Raw genomic sequence first — 19,594 nt, forward strand, 5'->3', positions numbered from 1 at the left:
CACCGTCCACCCCACCAACAGTTTGCCTTTCTCTACTGCTGTGTACGTATATCTATATGCATGCGCCAATGCATAGGAATCTGTATGAGTGACTCTCTCGGTATATACGTGCATATCCTTGGAACCGTAAAACCGAAGAGTGTGATGCTTCGTCGTCCTTTACCACGGCTGCATTTAAGGTCTGTGTGAGCGCATAACCTGCCACCTATCTATATAGCGAAAAAGTAGTAAACCACGACGTAACTCCGCGTTCAGTCAGTTGGCGGCGCGCGCGCCACGTTGTGACGCTTGGAAAATCGTACCGCGTGTGACGTCATGTATAAATTTTGTATCTCCGCCATCGAATCATGACACGCCGTAGTACCGCGGTACGTATAGGTACTGGATGTATCGTACCGTGAATCTTTCAGCGAGTCTCGGACTTATAAAGGAGGCGAGATACTTCTGAGTTACACTTCCGGCGAGTCGGAAGTTATCCGGAGGATCTTGAAAAGCTGGTTCACTCTGAGCTGTGGAAAAGTTTTCCTGACGGAGTGACGCGTATGCTCGCGCGCGGTACGCGCATGCGCGTCGGTGATAAAGGAACGGAAAGAAATGCTCGGAGGGTTTAGCTCGAGCGTCCAGGAGCACCGGGAGTTTGGTAATAAATCTAGTTGAAAAAACACACGGAGTTAAGGCGCACTGGTGAAATAAGAGTGCGCCGATACTAGCGCCGGAAATACGGGACGGTTCTTTATTCTAGCATTGGTATATCGATACACGTAACCGAAGTTGTCGCGTATCGAGAGTTCTGTCCTTGTACGGGAAGCAGCCGCTTGCTTGTCTCTTCCAGTTGTTTAGGTTATGTTCAGGTATGGCGAAGCTGCTGACATTCCAGGATTTTATACGCCACGTGATACTCGATACCGATATCACGTTTTGCATGATGTATTGTTGTATGCATTGTACTGTCATTTTTTACGACCTAACGTAACCTATCGAATCTCGATCCAATATCAGGATCGATAAGTATCGACCGGTCGAAGTTACTCTGTGAGCATTCGTTGAGAAAAATTTTCCGTGTCGTGATAATGTTCGTGTTGGTACACCTGCAGCGCTGGGGGTTGGTACTGGAGTCTAGGGAGTTTTACTTGAGCAATCTTGAATAAGGTATGCGAACACGAAGGTAGATGTCGTCAAGGAGGAGCAAAGGAAATGGACGAAGCAATGGCGTCGACTGCTATGCCGGGGGGCCATAATTTTTCGCGCACGGCCAGGAACGACTAGCGCAAGTTGCTTACGGGGCCTGGTGCTTTCCGAGACATTGAAGCCGAAAGGACGTCAGAACTAGGTGGTGGGACATTATTGAGAGAGAGAGAGAGAGAGAGAGAGAGAGAGAGAGAGAGAGAGAGAAAGAGAATGAAGCTAGAGGAGGGTGGGTAACGACGAGTCGCAATGGCGCTGGTTAAATTCTACGGATCAGGGAACTCGATAGCGTGCCGAAGTCGAGGCAAATGGCAATAAATCCATTTTTCCTGAAGGGGATCCTGGGATGACTCCCGGTGAACGAGTAGGGTCTGATTAGCAGCCGGACTCGGCCATACCGGATGACAGCCGGTGAGTTATAATATTGCCCATCTATCTATTTATCCGCTCTATCGTCAGACTCTTCTTTTGGCCGAATATCGGAAACGGGGGATAACCGGCCTCGCCACCCTGCTGGACACACGAGGAGGAGGTGAGGGGCAGCAGGGGGATCCTCGTAAAGGCAGCAGATAAACATAAATTAGCCAATCCTATAGTGGAACCCGGCACCGAAGTGTCTGATGCGGAAGAGTCGCAGAGAGAGGATACTTTCATTCGCGACTTCGTATTACGGGTAAAATAAAAAAAAAAAAAGAGAAATATACAACTCCGTGTACAAGCAAACGAGCTATATCCAAGAACGTTGATTTATTTTATAAAAATTATAATCTATGACGCGTATACCGACCGAATCTTACGGACAACTTCGTCATCCCATGGTGGCCATCTTGAAGGACCCTAGGATTCTTCTCGCTTGAAAAATGCGACTCTCGACTCTCGATCCGAACAGATTGGCGAGTGCTCAGTTTATATCACTCCTCGTACGGGGGAGCGGGCGTTCCTTCACGGAAAAAAAAAAAAAATGAAGCTCATTCAATATTACATTAAGGTGACCCCTCACAAATCTCTCGCTGAAAGCGAACGGCGGGACACCTCTCTATACATTTGAACTGGGAAAAGATGCATCCCGAACTTTCGACAGAACCAGTTCATATATCTGAAGTATGGTCGCCATAAATAAGCGAGCTGTCCGTTCGCTCTGTTCGCCATCGCGGACCCCTTGCCGATTTTCTTCATACTCCCTCTCTCTCTCTCTCTCTCTCTCTCACTCTTTCTCACTCACTCACTCCCTCTCTCTGTCTTTCACATTCAATGATATACTCCCTCTGTCTCTCTCCTTTTCACTCTCTCATAGGCTACAGACGTCGCATCTCCCCAAACTCTACCACGCTTATGGACCTTGTCCTGATAGACGCTACACTTTTCTTAACATACGTCCACACGTGGCGACATATATCAGACGTACGGTCATCGGAAACTGTCACGTCCACTTATTGTGATCGGTTCATATACATCTCGATTTGTAATACTTGAAGTAACAAGAGTATAATATAAAGCCCAGAATATTTCAGTAAGACCATGCAAAGATCAATTAATAAATATACTTAAAAAAATTCTAATATGTACAAGATAGAAATGTAAGAATAAGATAAAAAATAAATACCATTTATCGCCACACCTAGAGTTTACCTATCAGATGTAGACGGGTGTGACCCTAGTATAATGTAACGATTGCAGTGACTGTGGATAGGACAGGAGCATAAGTATAATAAGCTTACGTCGTCCCACACTTGGCGGCGCTGCCGAACGTGCTGCCATCTAATCCGTAGTAAAGCGAAGTATCGATGAGCGGACGATATGCAAAGAAGCGAAGTCCTATCTCTTTGACTTTCGTCCTCTCAGTTCCTCCCTCGGTCTAACGTTGACATCGCGTTCGCTTCCTCTCTCAGTCTCTCCCTTATCTCTCGCTATTCGTCCCCGAGGATCTCGCGTTACCGTTAAAAGTTCGGTTCGTTAGCCGGTATTGTTTTCCCGCGGCGGGAATCGCTCCTGTGGGATACGTTCGCCCGAGCCTTCTCGTCGGGCATCCTAACCTCTCCTTTACATCCTCGATTCTATCTGACTTCCACCCACGTCTCTCCTACAGTGACTTCCACCTTCCAATCTTTTATACCGCTGCACTCTTTCTCTCCGAATCCTTCCACCTCCTATAACCTCGACGCAGTCGGTATCCCGTGCTGTTCCTCAGAATTTCTATTGACATCGGCAGTGACATCGTTGTCAGATTTATTTGAACGCCTCGGACAGGAAAGTGGATCCTTCCCGGTAGTGATCGTCGTGTCCTGGAAACAAATTCGAGAACCCGTGTATCCACCACAATGCTTCCGTGTCTCGTAGTGAGTGGTCGAGTGGATCTAGAAGAATTCCCGTGCTGGCCAAGTGATGATAACCAAGAAAAAAAGAGACGTTGACGTGGAGCCACGTCACGGCGCTTCCCTGAACTATTAAACAGACGTATTCATGAGCATTGTGAAGCCTCGGTATGTCGGAAGGGAACCCCTTTAAGATAATTTCATTAAAGTACGTCTTAGCTGGAACACACTGTACGTCATATGACTGATAAACGTGCAGCTGACTAATGAATTATCCAGTATGGACCATCGATTTTCTGTCTCGATAATATTCGAGATACGAGTCCTTGACGAAGGACAGATAATACAGTTGAATCTACAAAAGGTAATACAGTGTGCCCCCCTACAGGTATACAGTACGTTACTGGATTGGCTGGTGAATACGACAATTTGTATGACAATTCCAGAGAAAGCTGTCGTTGCATTGTATCTTACGAAATAGTACTGGGCCTTCGGTACTTTTCAGCTAAGGATCCTCTCGTGCTCCACATGAAAGCATACTGAATACGTGTAGCAATAGATGGGCTAAACAGACGAGGAACTGACGAGAAGGGTCCTCGTGAATGAGATCGAAGGTTGGATGCTGTACGTGGACCACTGTATAGGAAGTGGAAGGAGTGTATAAGAGCGACTGTGAGATAGTTAAGAAAAGGGATGGAATGAAGGTAGGTATTTTGTGTGAGACTATATATATATATACATACCCATATATACTTTGTAGGAAAAGGAGATGAGATCACGATCCGTGCCAAAGCAAAGGTCGAGCCGTACAGCAAGCATGACTGCACGATATAGCGTATAGTCTGGAACGGCAACGTTATTAGGAGTAGGAAGCGCCTCTGTGACAAATGGCGCGGCTTCATTGTTGCGCCAGAACCCCCAGGTCCGAAGCCCCGTCGTAAATCTGCGAGTGACCGACAGAAGTCCGACAGGCCCAGGGTGTAAGGTACGACCAGCGGTGGAGGACTTGTGGAAGAGGGATGTCGAAGAAAAGGGGATGATGTTGCTGTTGCCTGGATCAGTGCTGGGAAATAGAGTGAGTGAGTAAAGGATGAGAACGATAGAGAGAGAGAGAGAGAGAGAGCGAGAGAGAGTACATTTGTGTATATGACTTTTGAAGGTTTTCAAGAAATCAAAGGAGATAAGAAACAAGTTTGTAACTATATGAGTGACCCATGGTCCATCAATCGGTTCGAGAGCAGAGCGAAAACGAGGGGCCCAAGATGGCCGCTGGGAGCGTATTGCTCGCTTTGCCAGCGTCAGCAACTTAGCATAAATCACTCCCGCTCTCCACTCCATTTCTCATCCCTCATGGACCTTCTATCCTCTCTTGATCTCAACGGTACCCGCTCTCTCTCTCTCTCTCTCTTTCACTGTCTTTACTCTATCTCTTTCTCTCTTTAACAACAGACTGTAGAATGCGTTCGAGCTGCAGATACATGCCTACGTCACGAGCGCCATCCACGATAAAAGGCCCAGTTTGCGAGAGATGGTATAATAGCAATGATATATACGTTTTATATTTATTGTGTCTACGTATGTCTTTAGAGAATTATATACAATATTTTTTTTTTTTATAGGAAAATCTCAAGATTTATACCGATCAGAATGTTTTGCCAGGAGCGTCAACACCAACGTGGAGGAATCTCTTGGCGTTAAGCTCTAGGAAAGGATACGTTTAATATCTGCTGCCGTTTTATATCGTGGATGGAAGTACGTCTATAGGAGAGCAAGTTTTTCTATTTTTTTTTCTTTCTTTCTTTCATTCTTTCTCTTCCTTTTTTCTTCTTCCCCAAACGTCACCGCTGATATTTATGGCGAGCCTTAGCCGAGGGGTTCGACGCGTTCCATAGAAGCGAGGATGGCGTAAGCGTAACTCTGTCAGCGTCACGCTCGCCCCAGAGTAGTTTCCCTTCGGTCCAGGTTCAAAAGAGCCACGGTAGAAAAAAATCACTGGAACGTTTCCAGCAATGCCGCCGGTGCGACTGAATAAGAAGCCGTCGTTGGCTGTGACTGCGATTCTTGACTTGCCACGAGCGACGCTGCCGATTCTGAGACAATAATGGCGACCTCTTTGACCTCGTACCACGCTCTTTATTATCATTAGCCGACAAGAAGCTCGCGCACTTTGAAATTGTATTCAAATTTACGCGCCATTTGCAAGCATTCGCTGCTGCGCATGCGCGTCGTTAAGACTTCATTGTAAGATGTAGTAACTTATGCATTGTTATCATTATTTTAAATTATATAGTACACCGAGCGGAGTCGAGTGAAAAGAAGATGCATCCCGAACTGACGACTACGATGACGAACCCTGATGACTACATATTAAGGAAGCTTCCCTCGTAACGCCGTCATCGCGACCTCCGTCATCAGTACTTCGACCCACCCACGACGCGCAACCCGTTTCGTACCTATTATAAGAGAAAAGCGATAAATCTCGATGTCGGACCTCCTCGAAGTGTCTGTTCCTGGACGAGAACAGAACCGCGAGGACCTAACCCTAACCCAACAGTGAAATTGACGATTCGAGAACAAAGAGAAATAAGATTCAAGAATTCGTATCTAATCTTCAATTAATAATGTAACCCCATGTCGGAATGAGACCCTGCATATTGTTATCTAAACAAAACGTCATTCCCAGGAAGTAAAAATTTCCGCGGAAGACGCTTATGAAAGCACAGAAAGGAATACGCGAAGAGGAAGATGCGCCAGGTGGCACTGTGTATCATGGTATTATATTAAGCTGAACTCGTCGTTGTACGAGGTCCAGTGTGAACACAGCTGCAAAACCGGTAGTGAACTCGACCTGGTTGCGTGGGTGTATTCTTTAGAGGTTAGGCCAGTTTCCTCGTGGAAACCTTGGTTTTGCCATCTACCGACGTGAATCGCAGAGATCAGCGTACGGCCATGTCGACCCTTTCCCGATTCCCGGCGAAATACGAATCCTCGAAGCTTCAACCAGAACCGATCATAGAAACCTACCTCAAGTTACATATTAAATATTAACCTATAGAACGCGAAATACGATTTACCCGTGATCGTATTGACGCGCGATGACGTCACCACGACTGGTGAATGTATCGTAAAAAGTTAACGGTGACGTGCCTATATCGTATGAAAACGTCATAAAATATTTTATAACCTAAATAAAAGCCGTAAGAGGGGGAATCCCCGAGCAACCGATCCCCGGTGTATCCAGATGGAATCGCAGATGCTCTCAATTAGCAATGTCTTGTCAAATATTATATTTCTGTCGAAATTCCAATTGAACGATCCACCAAAGGATTCACCGTCCGCTAAATAGGTACAGGCGTTTCCATAAGCTGCTACCGTTTATCTTTTTTTCTTAGCTTACAGAATTCGCCGCCAGATGGAAGCCTATCTCGCGCGTGAAAATTCTTCGAGCCAGATAGAATGGCGAGGACGGTGTGCACCTTGCAGGAGATTGCGCCGGTTTTAAATCGGACCCGGTGAGCGGGCTCCGGTTCGGCTGGTTATACGATATCATAAAAGGAATCACGTGAGAGCGAACGGAACGGACGGAAGGACGGACTGCCGCACGGACTTACGGACGGACCGATCAGGTTTGGGCAGCTGTCTGCAACCACGTCACTCAAGTTCACTGTTGGGTTCGCAGTGGAATGAATGCCTTTCATTATGAACGTTATCTTCTGCCTGATCGCCAACCCTTTCTCTTCTTGGTAAGGATGTATGCGCACTCGAGACACGAATATTATCGTCCAACGACCACGCTCCTACCTGGACTACGAGGATTTATTGTACCGGCATCGTCAAGAAAAAGAAATACCTCTCTGCCATACCGACCGAGGGACAATGAAAGTCGAACTTACGGGACCGTTACTTTGTTTCCTGAACTTCGTAGCGTCTCGAGTGGCATTACGAAGGTGAGAAGTAAAAGGTCCATATGACATATAATAGCACGCCAAAAAAAAAGAAGAACTAACAGCTAAGAGAAGTCAATCGAGTGTAACTCTTGATTAAAATAGACGAGAGAAGGACAGGCGAATAGCAGGGGAAAAAAGCTGTCAGATTGAATTACGAAAGATATGTCACTAAAAGTTCTGTCTAATTATCCAGAGTCATTTATCCATCGAGCGATCGGTGTGACGTCACATAATCAGTAAACGAACAAAGAAACGTCCAGTTTCCTACAATCAATTCCGTCTCCCATTTCCTGAAACGGATCCCGATCGCACGTAAGTACACATATGTTTACGTACCTATCTGCTGTGTCCCAAGTGTATATGACTGTATACCTATATAGTTGCATATATGTCATAGATGGATACGGGGAACAGGAGGAGTAAAAGCTTGCGACAAACGGCATCGCTGCCATTCCGGTGTCGCCCCGACACCGTGCAGGGCGGACATTTTGACGTGGGCTTCCTAATGATTAAAACTGCAGAAAAAGGAAGCGCTAAAATAACCGCTGAATGCTGATGCGCTACTTGATCGACGTAAACTGCCAGAACGTCTAGCGTCCCGACGCTGTCCTCAGCGTCCTCCTACGTTACTTGCTCGGCACATTATGTACCCAGCAATCGGGTATTCAGCGTCCATTGTTCGGTCCGGCATTATGGACATACGGCTTCTAATATACAGACAGCGGTACGCGTGTCTATCTTCTCCACATATGTTAGCACGTGTGTACGTATACACGTAGATGACAGCCAGAGCAGTAGAATTGAAATTGCGATGGAGTTTGGGGAATATGGAGAATCCACCAGAAACGGTACACACCACGTGGTCGTATTTATTCGTATCTAGGGATGACAAGGGGTTGATGCTCTTGCACTGAATCCCCCCAGTAGATATCTTTCGCGTTCTCATTATAACCGCGTTCGGTACCGGCGATCGTGGCGCCGCCCCTCGGCCGCTGTCGTAAACTCAATTGGTTTCGTTGACGTTTCTTCGTCGCACTGGCTGTGGTCACGCAATTGACTTTGAATCATCTGTCCACGTGTAACATTGAACGCAATTACAGTCAATTTAACGCGTGTGGCCGTGCCTTCGAATTGGAATTGTACTCTATACATACTAGACATAGGGTATTGGCGCGTGTCGATCGATGCGCCACCAACGGTCACTCTGGCAATTACTGTCCCACGTCCCAAGAGATCGGCTGTCGTGAAGTCTCAATTTTCAAACTGGCATGCTCGCGTGAGAAATCCAAAAAAAAGTACTAGGACAACATGGCGTAAAATTGTTGGACAATCAATACTACACGGTAAGTGTCTACAATTAATTACTATTAGTAGCAGGGAAGGAGTAGGGAGCAACGATAAATATTATTTGACAAAGAAATGAAGGACCTGTCTCCCTCTATACGTACAATAGGAGATTACAAACCAACAAGGTATAAAAGCCAAGATCGTACCCTGGTAGTTTCGTGCCCAGTCACCGTTAAAGCCCGCGAATTCAAGTGGACGTGACTCTCCGTATAATATTACATCCTATTAGGGATGGAATAACTGCCGGATAAAACGCGACAGCCAACGATAAACGGAAGGGGCAGTTCTTCAAGATGCGTGCCACCCAGCCGTCACTCGGTGGGTTAACGTGGCTCCAGGCCGATACGACCGTTCTGGCAGCTTGTGCTTCTATGAGTACAGGAACTTAAACCAACCTAACCCTATGATATACCTAAGTACCATACGTATATACATACACAAGACCACGTGTGCACTATACCATTACCCATCGACTCGTTCGACTAGCCTCGTGTAATTCAGCACTAGGTTGGATCGCACTCGGCACACGTGGTGCGTGCGTGCAAGCTCACGCGTACAACGGCCAATTACTCCTGCATGCGAAGCGAGCCCAGTGTCGATCGGGCTGATAGTCTCGGGCTCGCGGGACTCTCGGACGCTACAAAGAGGATTAGTAGGGAAGGTCGAAGAGGAGGAAAAAAAAGAGACGGAAGACTAAGAGAAAGAAAAGAAGGAAAGCCAACCCTCGAGATCCCTGTCTAAACGAGGACATAAATAAAGAAATCAATGAGCGTACGAGTTACTCGTGTCCGTTCGCTCCGGGCTTCTCGCTGTCTTAGACTCTTGTGTTAGCCTTTCTTTTTTTTAGGTTATAGTCTTCGGTAGACGATGAAATTCCGTCTCTGGCTGATTCCGTACTTCCGCTGTGAGGTCTTTAGAGGAATGAAAGGCCGGTGGGGGGTATACCGGGGGGATTCGAAGGTACGGCTGGGGGCAGGGGCAGTTGATGCTGAAGTTGCTCCACGGAGGGGTTGGATATCCTGGGTTGTACGGAAGGAGGAAAATTTCGACTATAAATAGTAGTGTATTCTAAACGAGGTACAGAGAGGCGCATTGGATCTAAATTATGAATTTCATCAGCGGCAGTCTGCCGTTTCATTCCACGTTTTAGCTCCTTCCAGTATTCCTCCCGGTGGCGCGCACTTTCGAGCCATCTGAACTCCATCCGAACGCCGGAGGAACCTGGCAAGAGAGCCTCCCGCCCCCTCCCGTAACCCGAGCGAGCCAGCGTCTCCTTTAGCGCGGAGATGAAAAGTTCTGGCGAAGACATAAAAATGCGGCGCTGCATTTCCCTTTTAAAATAACGTCTTTTGCTCCTTTTTCAGTTTATTATTATCAAGTTGTGCAGCCTGCACGTAGCGGCCTTTGCCATAACACAACTTTCCAAGAGCCGACCCCGTACCAGTCGACGAGGACGACGCTGGGCGTCGACTGCTACCTACCGACGCCGACGTCCCTCGTCGCGACTACTTCACGCCGTTACTAATACCGACGCACTATATAGGTATAGCGACCTACGTTTTACACGCACACGATATTCCATCCCTTTACACGTACAGCGTCGCGACGCCGTACCGTCTCATCTTACCGGACTGTAACTGTGTTCGCTTAGTTCGACTTTACGAACTTTGGCTTATGAGAATTAACGTTTAGTGTTTACCTAACCGCAGCCCCACGTGCATCGGCCTTATGGCAGACAACGTACGGCGGACGGTTCGTTCGCTGTGGCCTTTTTCTTGGCTGTGTAGGGATTTCCCTTCTTTTTTTTTATCCTCCTTTTTTGTCTTATTTATCAGAACAATGCTTGCGGGTCGTATCGAACATTCTAGAAAGACTTTCTTCAATGTCCGAAGATACGGAGGATTGTTCCAAGAGGCTGCTAATAAATTTTTCCTGTTTTTAGTTTCAATCTTGTTCCTCGGCTAACGAGGAAATATTTATCGTCGTGACGAAACGATACTGAAGAGATACGAGCATTTTTTGAGGTTAGGACCAGCGTTAACGGATGAACGTTACTTTGACGTTTTATAGCCACGTTAAAATTATATACGTACCTACGGGAGCCATTGTAAAAAAAAAAAAGAGAAAAAAAAAATTTGGCAGAAAATCAAAAATGTATTTTTCTCTTGCCAATTTGAAAAAAAAAAATATTTATCAATCCGCAAAATAGTCACGAGGCTATTTACAGTGAGAATAAAAATTAACCAACGAATAATAAAGTTCTCAACATATGTCATCCTCCCGTTCGGTCGATCGTATACAGATATACGTCGTGCGTGCGATTTACAAAAATGGCAAATCCATCGCGAATAAACGTCAATGACTATCGATGATCCACGTCTTTCCCTGGCCGGTGGTCTCGTCCAATAAATGCGCGGTTTTCGGGTAGGCGAAGACGCCGGATCCGGCTTTCCAATAAATAACAAGATAATCTCCAGAGAAATCAAACGAGTTATGCCCACCATAAAGGTTGACCCACACGCAGAGACGCAGAAAGGCAGCCCAAGGTATACAGTTGGGTAAAGCTATGTAGGCATTCCGTACAGGATGATATACCGATGATTATCGAGCATTCCTGATTTCCGTGTAGAAGCATAGAAAGACAGGACCAAGAAGTCGCTCACGCAGATCTTCCATACCGATTCCGAGTCGACCCCGTCCGCCTTTGCTTCCATACGAAAAATGTTGGACCTCGATCATACGTAAAAAAAACTTGTACTCGACGAACCTTGAAGAAAAAAAAAAATATATCAGCCTCCCTAAAATTCGTTATTCAATGCGAGATCGTCGTCATCGCTTTGTCGCAAGATTGATTTTCATCGATCGTATAAAACGCCAGCGACGAAGATCATTCTGGTCCGATGCATCGGATGTGTCGGGTTACCTGTCCTCGGCTGGATCTTAAAATCCACTACGGTACCCCGTACCCATACGGGATCTAGTCCCTATAGTCGATGACCCGAAAGAAGACATCGCTGACGGTATACACGTAAATTGAGTATACAGGGTCTGGAAGGCGCGAGAGTTCCCGGACGTGACGTCATACCAGTGACGTCAAGAAGAGCAACGCACGTAGACGCGACCTTGCGCAAAAGTGACGAACCCACCCGCCGACGTGGCGCAACGCACAGCCGGTCTGAAGTCGGCCGACGCTTGGGATACCGGCGTCGGAAGGTCTATTTATAGACGACGCCGGCAAAAACACGAGCGACGACGACCACGACGCCGGCGTCCTGGCCGGACGCGGGTGCGAAGTTAAGTGGCCTGATCTGGTTCGCTAGTACGCGTGTACGTTATAAGCGAAAACGACGCTCGGCGTCGCGTCCTACGAAGAAAGGCTACTGGCGACGCCGAGCGTCCCGACGCTGGGCATACGACTAATAAGATGGGACAGTATCGCGAGATAAAACAATTTTTTTCAAAATTCGACCGCGAGACCGTCTAAAATTTACTGTCGATCAGGCGTCGTCGGCGTCCTGGGCGTCTGTCCGAAGGGACGTCGGATCCGGTTCAACCGTTCGTAGTGAAATAATTTTTAAGAAAAATTTCAAGATATCGGATTAAAAAAATAGTGCACTCATTAATTGATTCTACACAGTGTTGATAATATAATAAATTGTGAGATCAAGATACAATAGTTATATGTATATATTGGCATCGATCGGTACCGGGTGTTAAAAAAGTAATATGTGGAAATTGAGAGCAAAGTGCTGGTAATTATTAGTGCGCGACTCGTAGGTAAATAATGATATAGGCATATGGAGAGTGGATGAAGGTAGGAAGAGTGGGGAGAATGAGGGGAAGGGAGGGGTGGATCGGGTAAAAATTGCGTTTCATGCCAAACGTCGATAAAGCGATGGTTAAGTCCTGGTCGACTGCAGAGACGGAGGATTGGTTTTCGCAATGTATGATTATACGACGTCCCGTGGGAGCGCGAGCGTCCCGGCGCCCGAACCAAGGTAGGATACGAAGCGCTGGTTTATTAGCCATTGTTTTATCTTCGCGCTCAATTAGCGACTATCATTGGGTAATATAACGTGACGCGCTGCTGCTATACAGCGAAAGGTGGAAGCATCGACGGTGGAGGAGATCAGCGGAAGAAAAATAAAGCAGAAAATAATACGGGAGGATCGACGGAAGGGTAGGACAAAAAGAAAACAAAGAAGGAAGGAAAGGAAATGACGTAGAGCAATGAGGCTTTACCGGCGCGAGGGACGAGCGTGCCTTTTATTGGCTTTTCAGAACGTGCGAGTAATTCGACGGGACAATTGCGTGATAATTTTTGTCCTCCGTCCGCTTGGAAAGTGGAATAATCAAGCTGTGTGTTTTTTCGCGAGTGACACTTGGGATAGTTTTAATTTTTTAATTTGAATTTTTTTTCTAATTCACTAAAACCCCATGCGGGTTTTTCGACATTTTCGTTATTCCCGATTACGTCATCGGATCCGATCGGTGAATCAGTGAATACTTACAGAATGACTCGGACGTCACTGACGATCAGTGACAACGAGTTAGGAATGATTAAGAGTTTCTAAGTAAATTCGAAAAAAAAAAAATTTTTTTTCTTATATAAAAAACTTGGTATCTATCGCTACAGATAGCTGAATGATACGGTTAATCCTATAGATAAAATCGTCATTCATACGTCAAGTGTCAAATGACTTGGATATTATCAACGAGAGTCATCTATATACACAGGGAGATATATAAATCATATCTATTCTTTGAAGAAACCTATTCTCATCCGGATGAAGAGGTATCCTTCTGTGTACGAAGCGTTAGAAGAGGATGAGAGGTCAGTGGCATCGTGGGCGTCGCGACGCTCACGTCCACGCGAGGTCGGTACGTACACGCCGGCCGAGTAGGCGTAATGCGTCGATATGATTGTTAGCTATCAAAAACGAAACGGACACGCGGTGTATACGAGAAAAGGTGAGGCCGATGAAAAATGAGAGAAGACCAGTGACAGACGTGAATAAAGATGGCGTACTGAGATATAACGAAAGTGAGTCGACGATAATGTGTATATATACACGTGGACGTACGAGTGAATTTGTGTAAATTAAATATATGCATAGCTCATAGGTCAAAGGGTAAAAAGAGTGAGAAGTTTTAAAACGTTACGTGAGTAGTATAGAACGAAGAAAGAGTGACTGGTTAGCGCCGAACATCCAAGGTGGTCAGTCAGCTCGATGTCAGCTTGCTAATTGGCAGCCATGTCGCATAGAGGCGCTCGTGTAGTGCGAGCCGGTTTTTCAGTGTTGGCCGGACTGCCTGTCTGACTGGCCTGCTTGCTTACTGTTCGTCGCGTAATTCGTAAGCGGTTCGTCGGGCATTCTCTTCGAAGGGTGGCAGGAGAGAAGGATGTTAGAGGTTCGTCGTTTTCCTTTATGCGTTATGCGTAATGCGTGGGCGAGTGAGCGCTGACGAGCAAGTATGTACCTCTGCGCATACCTACGAGCCGGCCGGATCGCGTAGGACAGCACGCTGGGTGGTCCCTTCCTTTGCTTTTTCTCGAGTTCGCCTTCTTATATAGAATACAAGAACGACGCATTGGCACGTGACCCTTACGATTATCCGGAGTACCATATGTGCACGTGTGAGAACGGTAAAAGTATTTCGATGAAACAGTATCTCAATGTTGTGCGTCCATATGTTCCTGGCAGTTATTAGTGAACGGTGATTGGTTCGTCGCAGCCCACGTGACTCGGGATCTTTGCTCTGATTGGCTAAGGACTCGAGAGGATAAAGAAGTCGCTCGGACTGTGTTGATGTGACAATGTATTTGACTCTTGTTGCTATTAAGAGAAAAAGGATCGGACAGCTGACGTGAGTACATAGATTGTATGATGGAACGAGGCTTTCCTCGGCGATGAATTCACGGTTATGTTATGGCAGTCAGATTTGTTACGTTAGCAAGAGAAACGGTCAGGTAGCGCTTATGGTGGCACCCCCCTGCGGTGGGTCACGTTTTATTAACAGCCCCTGTCCGTCTGTCCGTTCATGGTCTCTGTCTGTCAGTCGGCAAGGTGGATGACACCGGGTAGGTAGTGGTGGCGGCTATCTGCACCACGGCTGACACCTGACGGATAGCCTGGCGGCGGCAACACGGGATATTAATTTGGTAATTTATGGGGGCCGATTAGGCAGCGCTATCTGTCGGGCTAATGCGCGAGCCGTTGGCAGGTCATCACCGAGTTCTCGCCGTTTCCCAATCCTAGACCCTCTTGACGATCCCGAGACCAAGAAGAAGGTGGCTGGTGAGCATAACTCAATACAATCTACACTACCATACACAATATACCAATAACAATAACCAACATAATTCTTTATTTCAGACAGTGAACTGTCCCAGTCCAACAGACAAGAAAATTATTTTCTCATTTATCCCGGACACGAACCACTTAGCAACGGTGGAATTTTTAAATGTTAAATTTGACCAAGTCCGCTTAACCCAGAGTTATGCCTTGCAATAAGACTCATGCATAATGGTAAATCGAAGAAAACATGAGTACAATGCAGGGTCTCTATCCTGGCCCGATCGACCTACCTAACCAGGTTATTTGTGACGTATGATAGATGGGTGCACAATGGCCGAGCACATGCGTAGCCACGTGTAGGTTACGCGTAGGTGGATGAGGATGAATGGCTCTCGTCAAACGGAAGGGACCTCCTGCTGGTTCGCACCATAATACTCGTCTCCGTAGTAAGTTAGCTTATTGATGACCTCACGGCTACTTACCTACAACAGAACAAGGTATTTACCGGGTTAGAATCGTTCTCAACTCTACAGCTCGTTTCAGTCACGACTGCTTATACGTATACGCTTCCTACTTCCTCTTCATCATCATCAACCCTGTATGCGTTCTGTTTGTACAGTAACGTCCTATGCTCTGACTCCTTGGGTTACATCGTGGCTTCCAGTTCCAGTCAACGGCGGATCGTCGGACCCGTTAACTGCCCCTAGCGGCCCAATTGCTGAACGATAACACGTTGCACGCGTTATCCGGCACGCAGTTCTCTTAAAACCTATGTTATTAAACATCATTCCTGGTGGAGCTCTTCAAATAAACAGCGTTGGGCTGGCTAGGGTCGTCGCGCCACCATAAATTCACGGTAACGTCAAGCATTTCATTTTCACGGAACAATTTCCATTTCTGTTTCCAACTTCACTTTTCAGGATACGCAGGTACGCTAATGAGACTGAAAACGGATCGATCTGCACAATTGTAAATAATATTGGAGAACCGATAAATCACCGATTCAAGAGCTTTAACGAAGGACACAGAAAAACGGAAAGCGAATATACGTCGCTGCTGTCGGTTATTTTGTATCCAGATAATGATTTGACTGAAAAGCCCGAAATTTTGATCAGGGCTCAGGACAGAGAAAGAGAGAAAAGAACGAGCGGACGTATCTTCGATGAAGTGGCGCCACGAACAATGCCCGGCCACAAATCAAAGGGATTATGTTACTATTTCACGCATAGGCGTAGAACTGACATAATAAATCAGACTGCTGTTGGCCCACAATAAACAATAACGTTTGAACGGCTGGCTGGATGGATGCTGGCTGGATGTCTGACTAACACGGTGTTTCTTCACTTAACAGAGATGTCTCGGTGGCACTTGTTCCTCGTAACAATATTCTCCTTTCTTTACTTTTCCTTTTTTTCTCATTCTCTTTCAATTGATCTCGCATAACAGCCTCTCGTAATCGAGCCGAGAGCCCCACTGGTATCTCGACAGATTGGATCGGATCGATTGTTAACGATCTGATCGTATAGGTTAGTATAGCTCGCCGATCTATAAAACTGTTTATCGCAAACACTGGGAGATCGCATCGGGCCAGCGAGCTTAGACCTACCGACTAATTATAGTCTCCTATTTATTTTATTTACGCGCGTATAGCGCTGCACCGGTCATAAATCAAAATTCCATTTCAACGTTCTAACGAAGGATCAAATAAAACACTTTAATTGACGTTTTTACGGCGCCCGGCAGCCGAAGCCGAACTCCCTGCCTGGCTGACCCTCTACTTCTCTCTACGTATGGAGGAGCCAGGGCATATATCCATTGGTACTTTTACTTTTGCCTTTGCTTCCACTTCGTCTTTCTTCCTTTTCTCTTCTTTCGCTCAACCTATAGTCTCTCTCTCCCTCTCGCTCTTTCTCCCTGCCTATACTTGCTCCTCCACTACCATACCCCAGACTCACTGCCATCCTCCGCGTGTCCGCGTATCGCTTTTATGAGAGTCTAGATATTATTTCTTTTATCCGTCTCCTTATGCGAAACGTCATCCTGAAACTTTCCACCGTTACGACTTTCACGTAGACTCGAGATACCCCTGTAGATCCTCCAGGAGGACTAAGGGACGATATCCGTTTCGTGGGTCTGGCCTTTTCAATTAGTCCCGTAATAGTATACGCATCTATAACCATAGGTGGTAAGCAAGGTACCAGGTAACGACTTTCAGTGCATACCCCGTATTATACGTAAGAATAGATCCAGCCTTCTCGGAAGCCACGAGGAATGATCCGATGAATTTACGTGCTTCGGGTTCCCGTGAATATCGTATCGACGGACTCACATAATCCGAACGTCGATCGGTAAAAAATACCGGTGATTATGCGCCCGGGAGATGAGCGCGGCATTGTTAAGGTGGATCGCGTACGCGGCCATTATCGTAATTTCATGGTTTTTCGGGAGATCCGGCGTAAACATAGAGCGAAGCCACTTTAATACTCGGTCCGAGAGGGCTCGATCGATAATAATAACGGAATATGCAGGTTGTCCCGACGCCATACCGGTATTATAGTAATTTCGTTTGGTCGGACTCCGCCATGAGGCATCTTAGGACCAAGAATCCGCGTCCGATCGCGCAAGCTCCGTCTTCGTCCTGCCAACCGACGAGGTCGCGGAACGCCCAGCTGGTACCACGAAAAAATTCCCCAGACAGTTGGCAATTTGGTAGCAGACCTGCTCCATCCAAAAGGGACGAGGGACGCCGTTGGACCAGGGGGGGAAGGACAAATAAATAAGTAAATAAAAGCAACATGGAATCCCTCTTGGCACCTTTATTCCGAAGACCTCATCCCGTATCAGCCAGCTGGTCATCACGTCGTCACCGTCAGACGATCCCATTGTCGTCATTTTTGGGTTATGGCTCTCTCCCGAGTATGGGTTGGGTTAGGTTGATTAGGTCTCAAGTTTTATGAGTGGCGGCGCCAAGCGGCCACGTTTGAGGTCTATCAAGATCAGTAAGAAGGTGAAGTGAGCTCGGTACGAAGCTAAGGTGGGTAGATCCACCTCGGAGACCTTCCTCCTACCTTAAGGATAATGATGCCTCCTACCAACCATCTTCCCGGACCCACTGCCTGTGGCTGGTCTTGGTACCACCCTTCAGAAAAATACGTATAAACACACAGTGCATCAATTTCCGGCACTCCGGCCATCCCTTAGCCTCTTCTTCGTCCGGGTATCTCCTAACCTTCTTCTTCAATTTCGACAGTCCCTAACCCAAAGGCCCCAAAGCGTAGCCAATATTTTTTTTTCTTCTTCGTCTCTCTCTCTCTCTCTTCACCTTCTTTCTCTGCCCAGCCAGGATTCTCGTTGTTTTGCGGTTTACGACGGTTCGCGTTACAACTGATTATTAACCCCCTCCATTATTATATGCGGCCATATACGGCCATTATGCCAGACCGATACAACACAATCCCCCGTAATGCCGGCCATAAAATTAAATTAGGGTTATAACACGATTTTTCACAAAGGTTCCGAGCTCGGCAGCCGAGCTACACGCTTTACTCTTTGGACTTTCGACTTTGGCTGTCTCTGTTCTCTCTCTCTCTCTCTCTCTCTCTCTCTCTCTCTCTCTCTCTCTCTCTCTCTCTCTCTCCTTTCGTTACTCTCGTATCCCTCCATATTTTTTCTCTCTCCCACCCCTTGCTTCCTTGACTGTCTACACCTGCCCCAAGATACCCTGTACCCTGATGTACCCTGAAGGTACATATGTATACTGAATAACTTAACCTCACTTTTCTACTGAATACCAAAACTACCTATCTGTATCAACTGTCAATCAACGAAAAAATATACATATATATGAAAAATATCTTCGATATCGACAGATGTCAATTCCAAAGGAATAATAATGATAATAGAATCGATATATGCGCTATAACGTCTATAATTATATATTACGTATTATTCAACGGACATCCCACCAGTTATTCCACTTTTAATCGATCCGACATAGTAAAACGTCGATGTCGAAAATGTCAAGGGAAACTGCCTGACGTAAGTTTTAAATCTGTATCTGAGAGTAGTACGGCGTAGCCGCGGGTCAGTTTACGTCGAAAATTAATTTACGACCAATTACAGTGAGTAAACGAGAATATTTTATCTATACCCGTGCGTATATCACCTAGCGTCTTCTATCAGTCATTCAAAAGCAAATCGAACAGGTGCGCGCACGGAGTTTCACGCGAGTCGATATACCCTCGCGTTAACTCGACGGGATGCCAAGAGCCGTGTAATATCCTTGACATTCGGGTCGATCGATTTCTCTCGACGGAAGTGAAAAAAAAAAAAAAGAAAAAAGGGAAGAACCACATTTGTAAGAGCATAACGTCACTGATCGTAGATCCAAAAAAAAAAATATCGACGTATACCCGCCGACGCATAAATCTTACGGACGAGATTTCGTATAAGGATTCACGGACAAAACTATTTATAAATGAAAAAAAAAAAAAAAAAAAAAAAA

General features: G+C 46.3%; 1 protein-coding gene and 1 long non-coding RNA gene across 12 annotated transcripts in view; one reads left to right on the top strand and one right to left on the bottom strand.

The window, feature by feature from the left end:
• Positions 1–19,594, bottom strand: part of LOC107272531 (protein tiptop) — an 85,203-nt gene that overhangs the window by 55,819 nt on the left and 9,790 nt on the right. The window lies entirely within an intron of this gene.
• LOC107272532 overlaps positions 3,029–19,594 on the top strand; it is a 17,974-nt gene continuing 1,408 nt past the window's right edge. Inside the window, exons 1-12 of one of the 9 annotated variants that reach the window (XR_001538971.2) lie at positions 3,029–3,861; positions 3,944–4,201; positions 4,258–4,572; positions 4,947–5,028; positions 5,117–5,249; positions 6,890–7,756; positions 7,842–8,787; positions 10,156–15,090; positions 15,169–15,321; positions 15,410–15,587; positions 15,710–15,946; positions 16,011–16,366. This is a non-coding gene — a long non-coding RNA (uncharacterized LOC107272532). Of the gene's footprint in view, positions 3,862–3,943; positions 4,202–4,257; positions 4,577–4,946; positions 5,029–5,116; positions 5,250–6,889; positions 7,757–7,841; positions 8,788–10,155; positions 15,091–15,168; positions 15,599–15,709; positions 15,947–16,010; positions 19,129–19,594 lie in introns of those variants that run through there. The other 8 variants (XR_001538970.2, XR_003061263.1, XR_003061259.1 and 5 more) reach the window with 8 other exon arrangements.

Source organism: Cephus cinctus, unplaced genomic scaffold, assembly GCF_000341935.2.
Source record: "Cephus cinctus unplaced genomic scaffold, Ccin1 Ccin1_scaffold1184, whole genome shotgun sequence".
NCBI lineage: Eukaryota > Metazoa > Arthropoda > Insecta > Hymenoptera > Cephidae > Cephus > Cephus cinctus.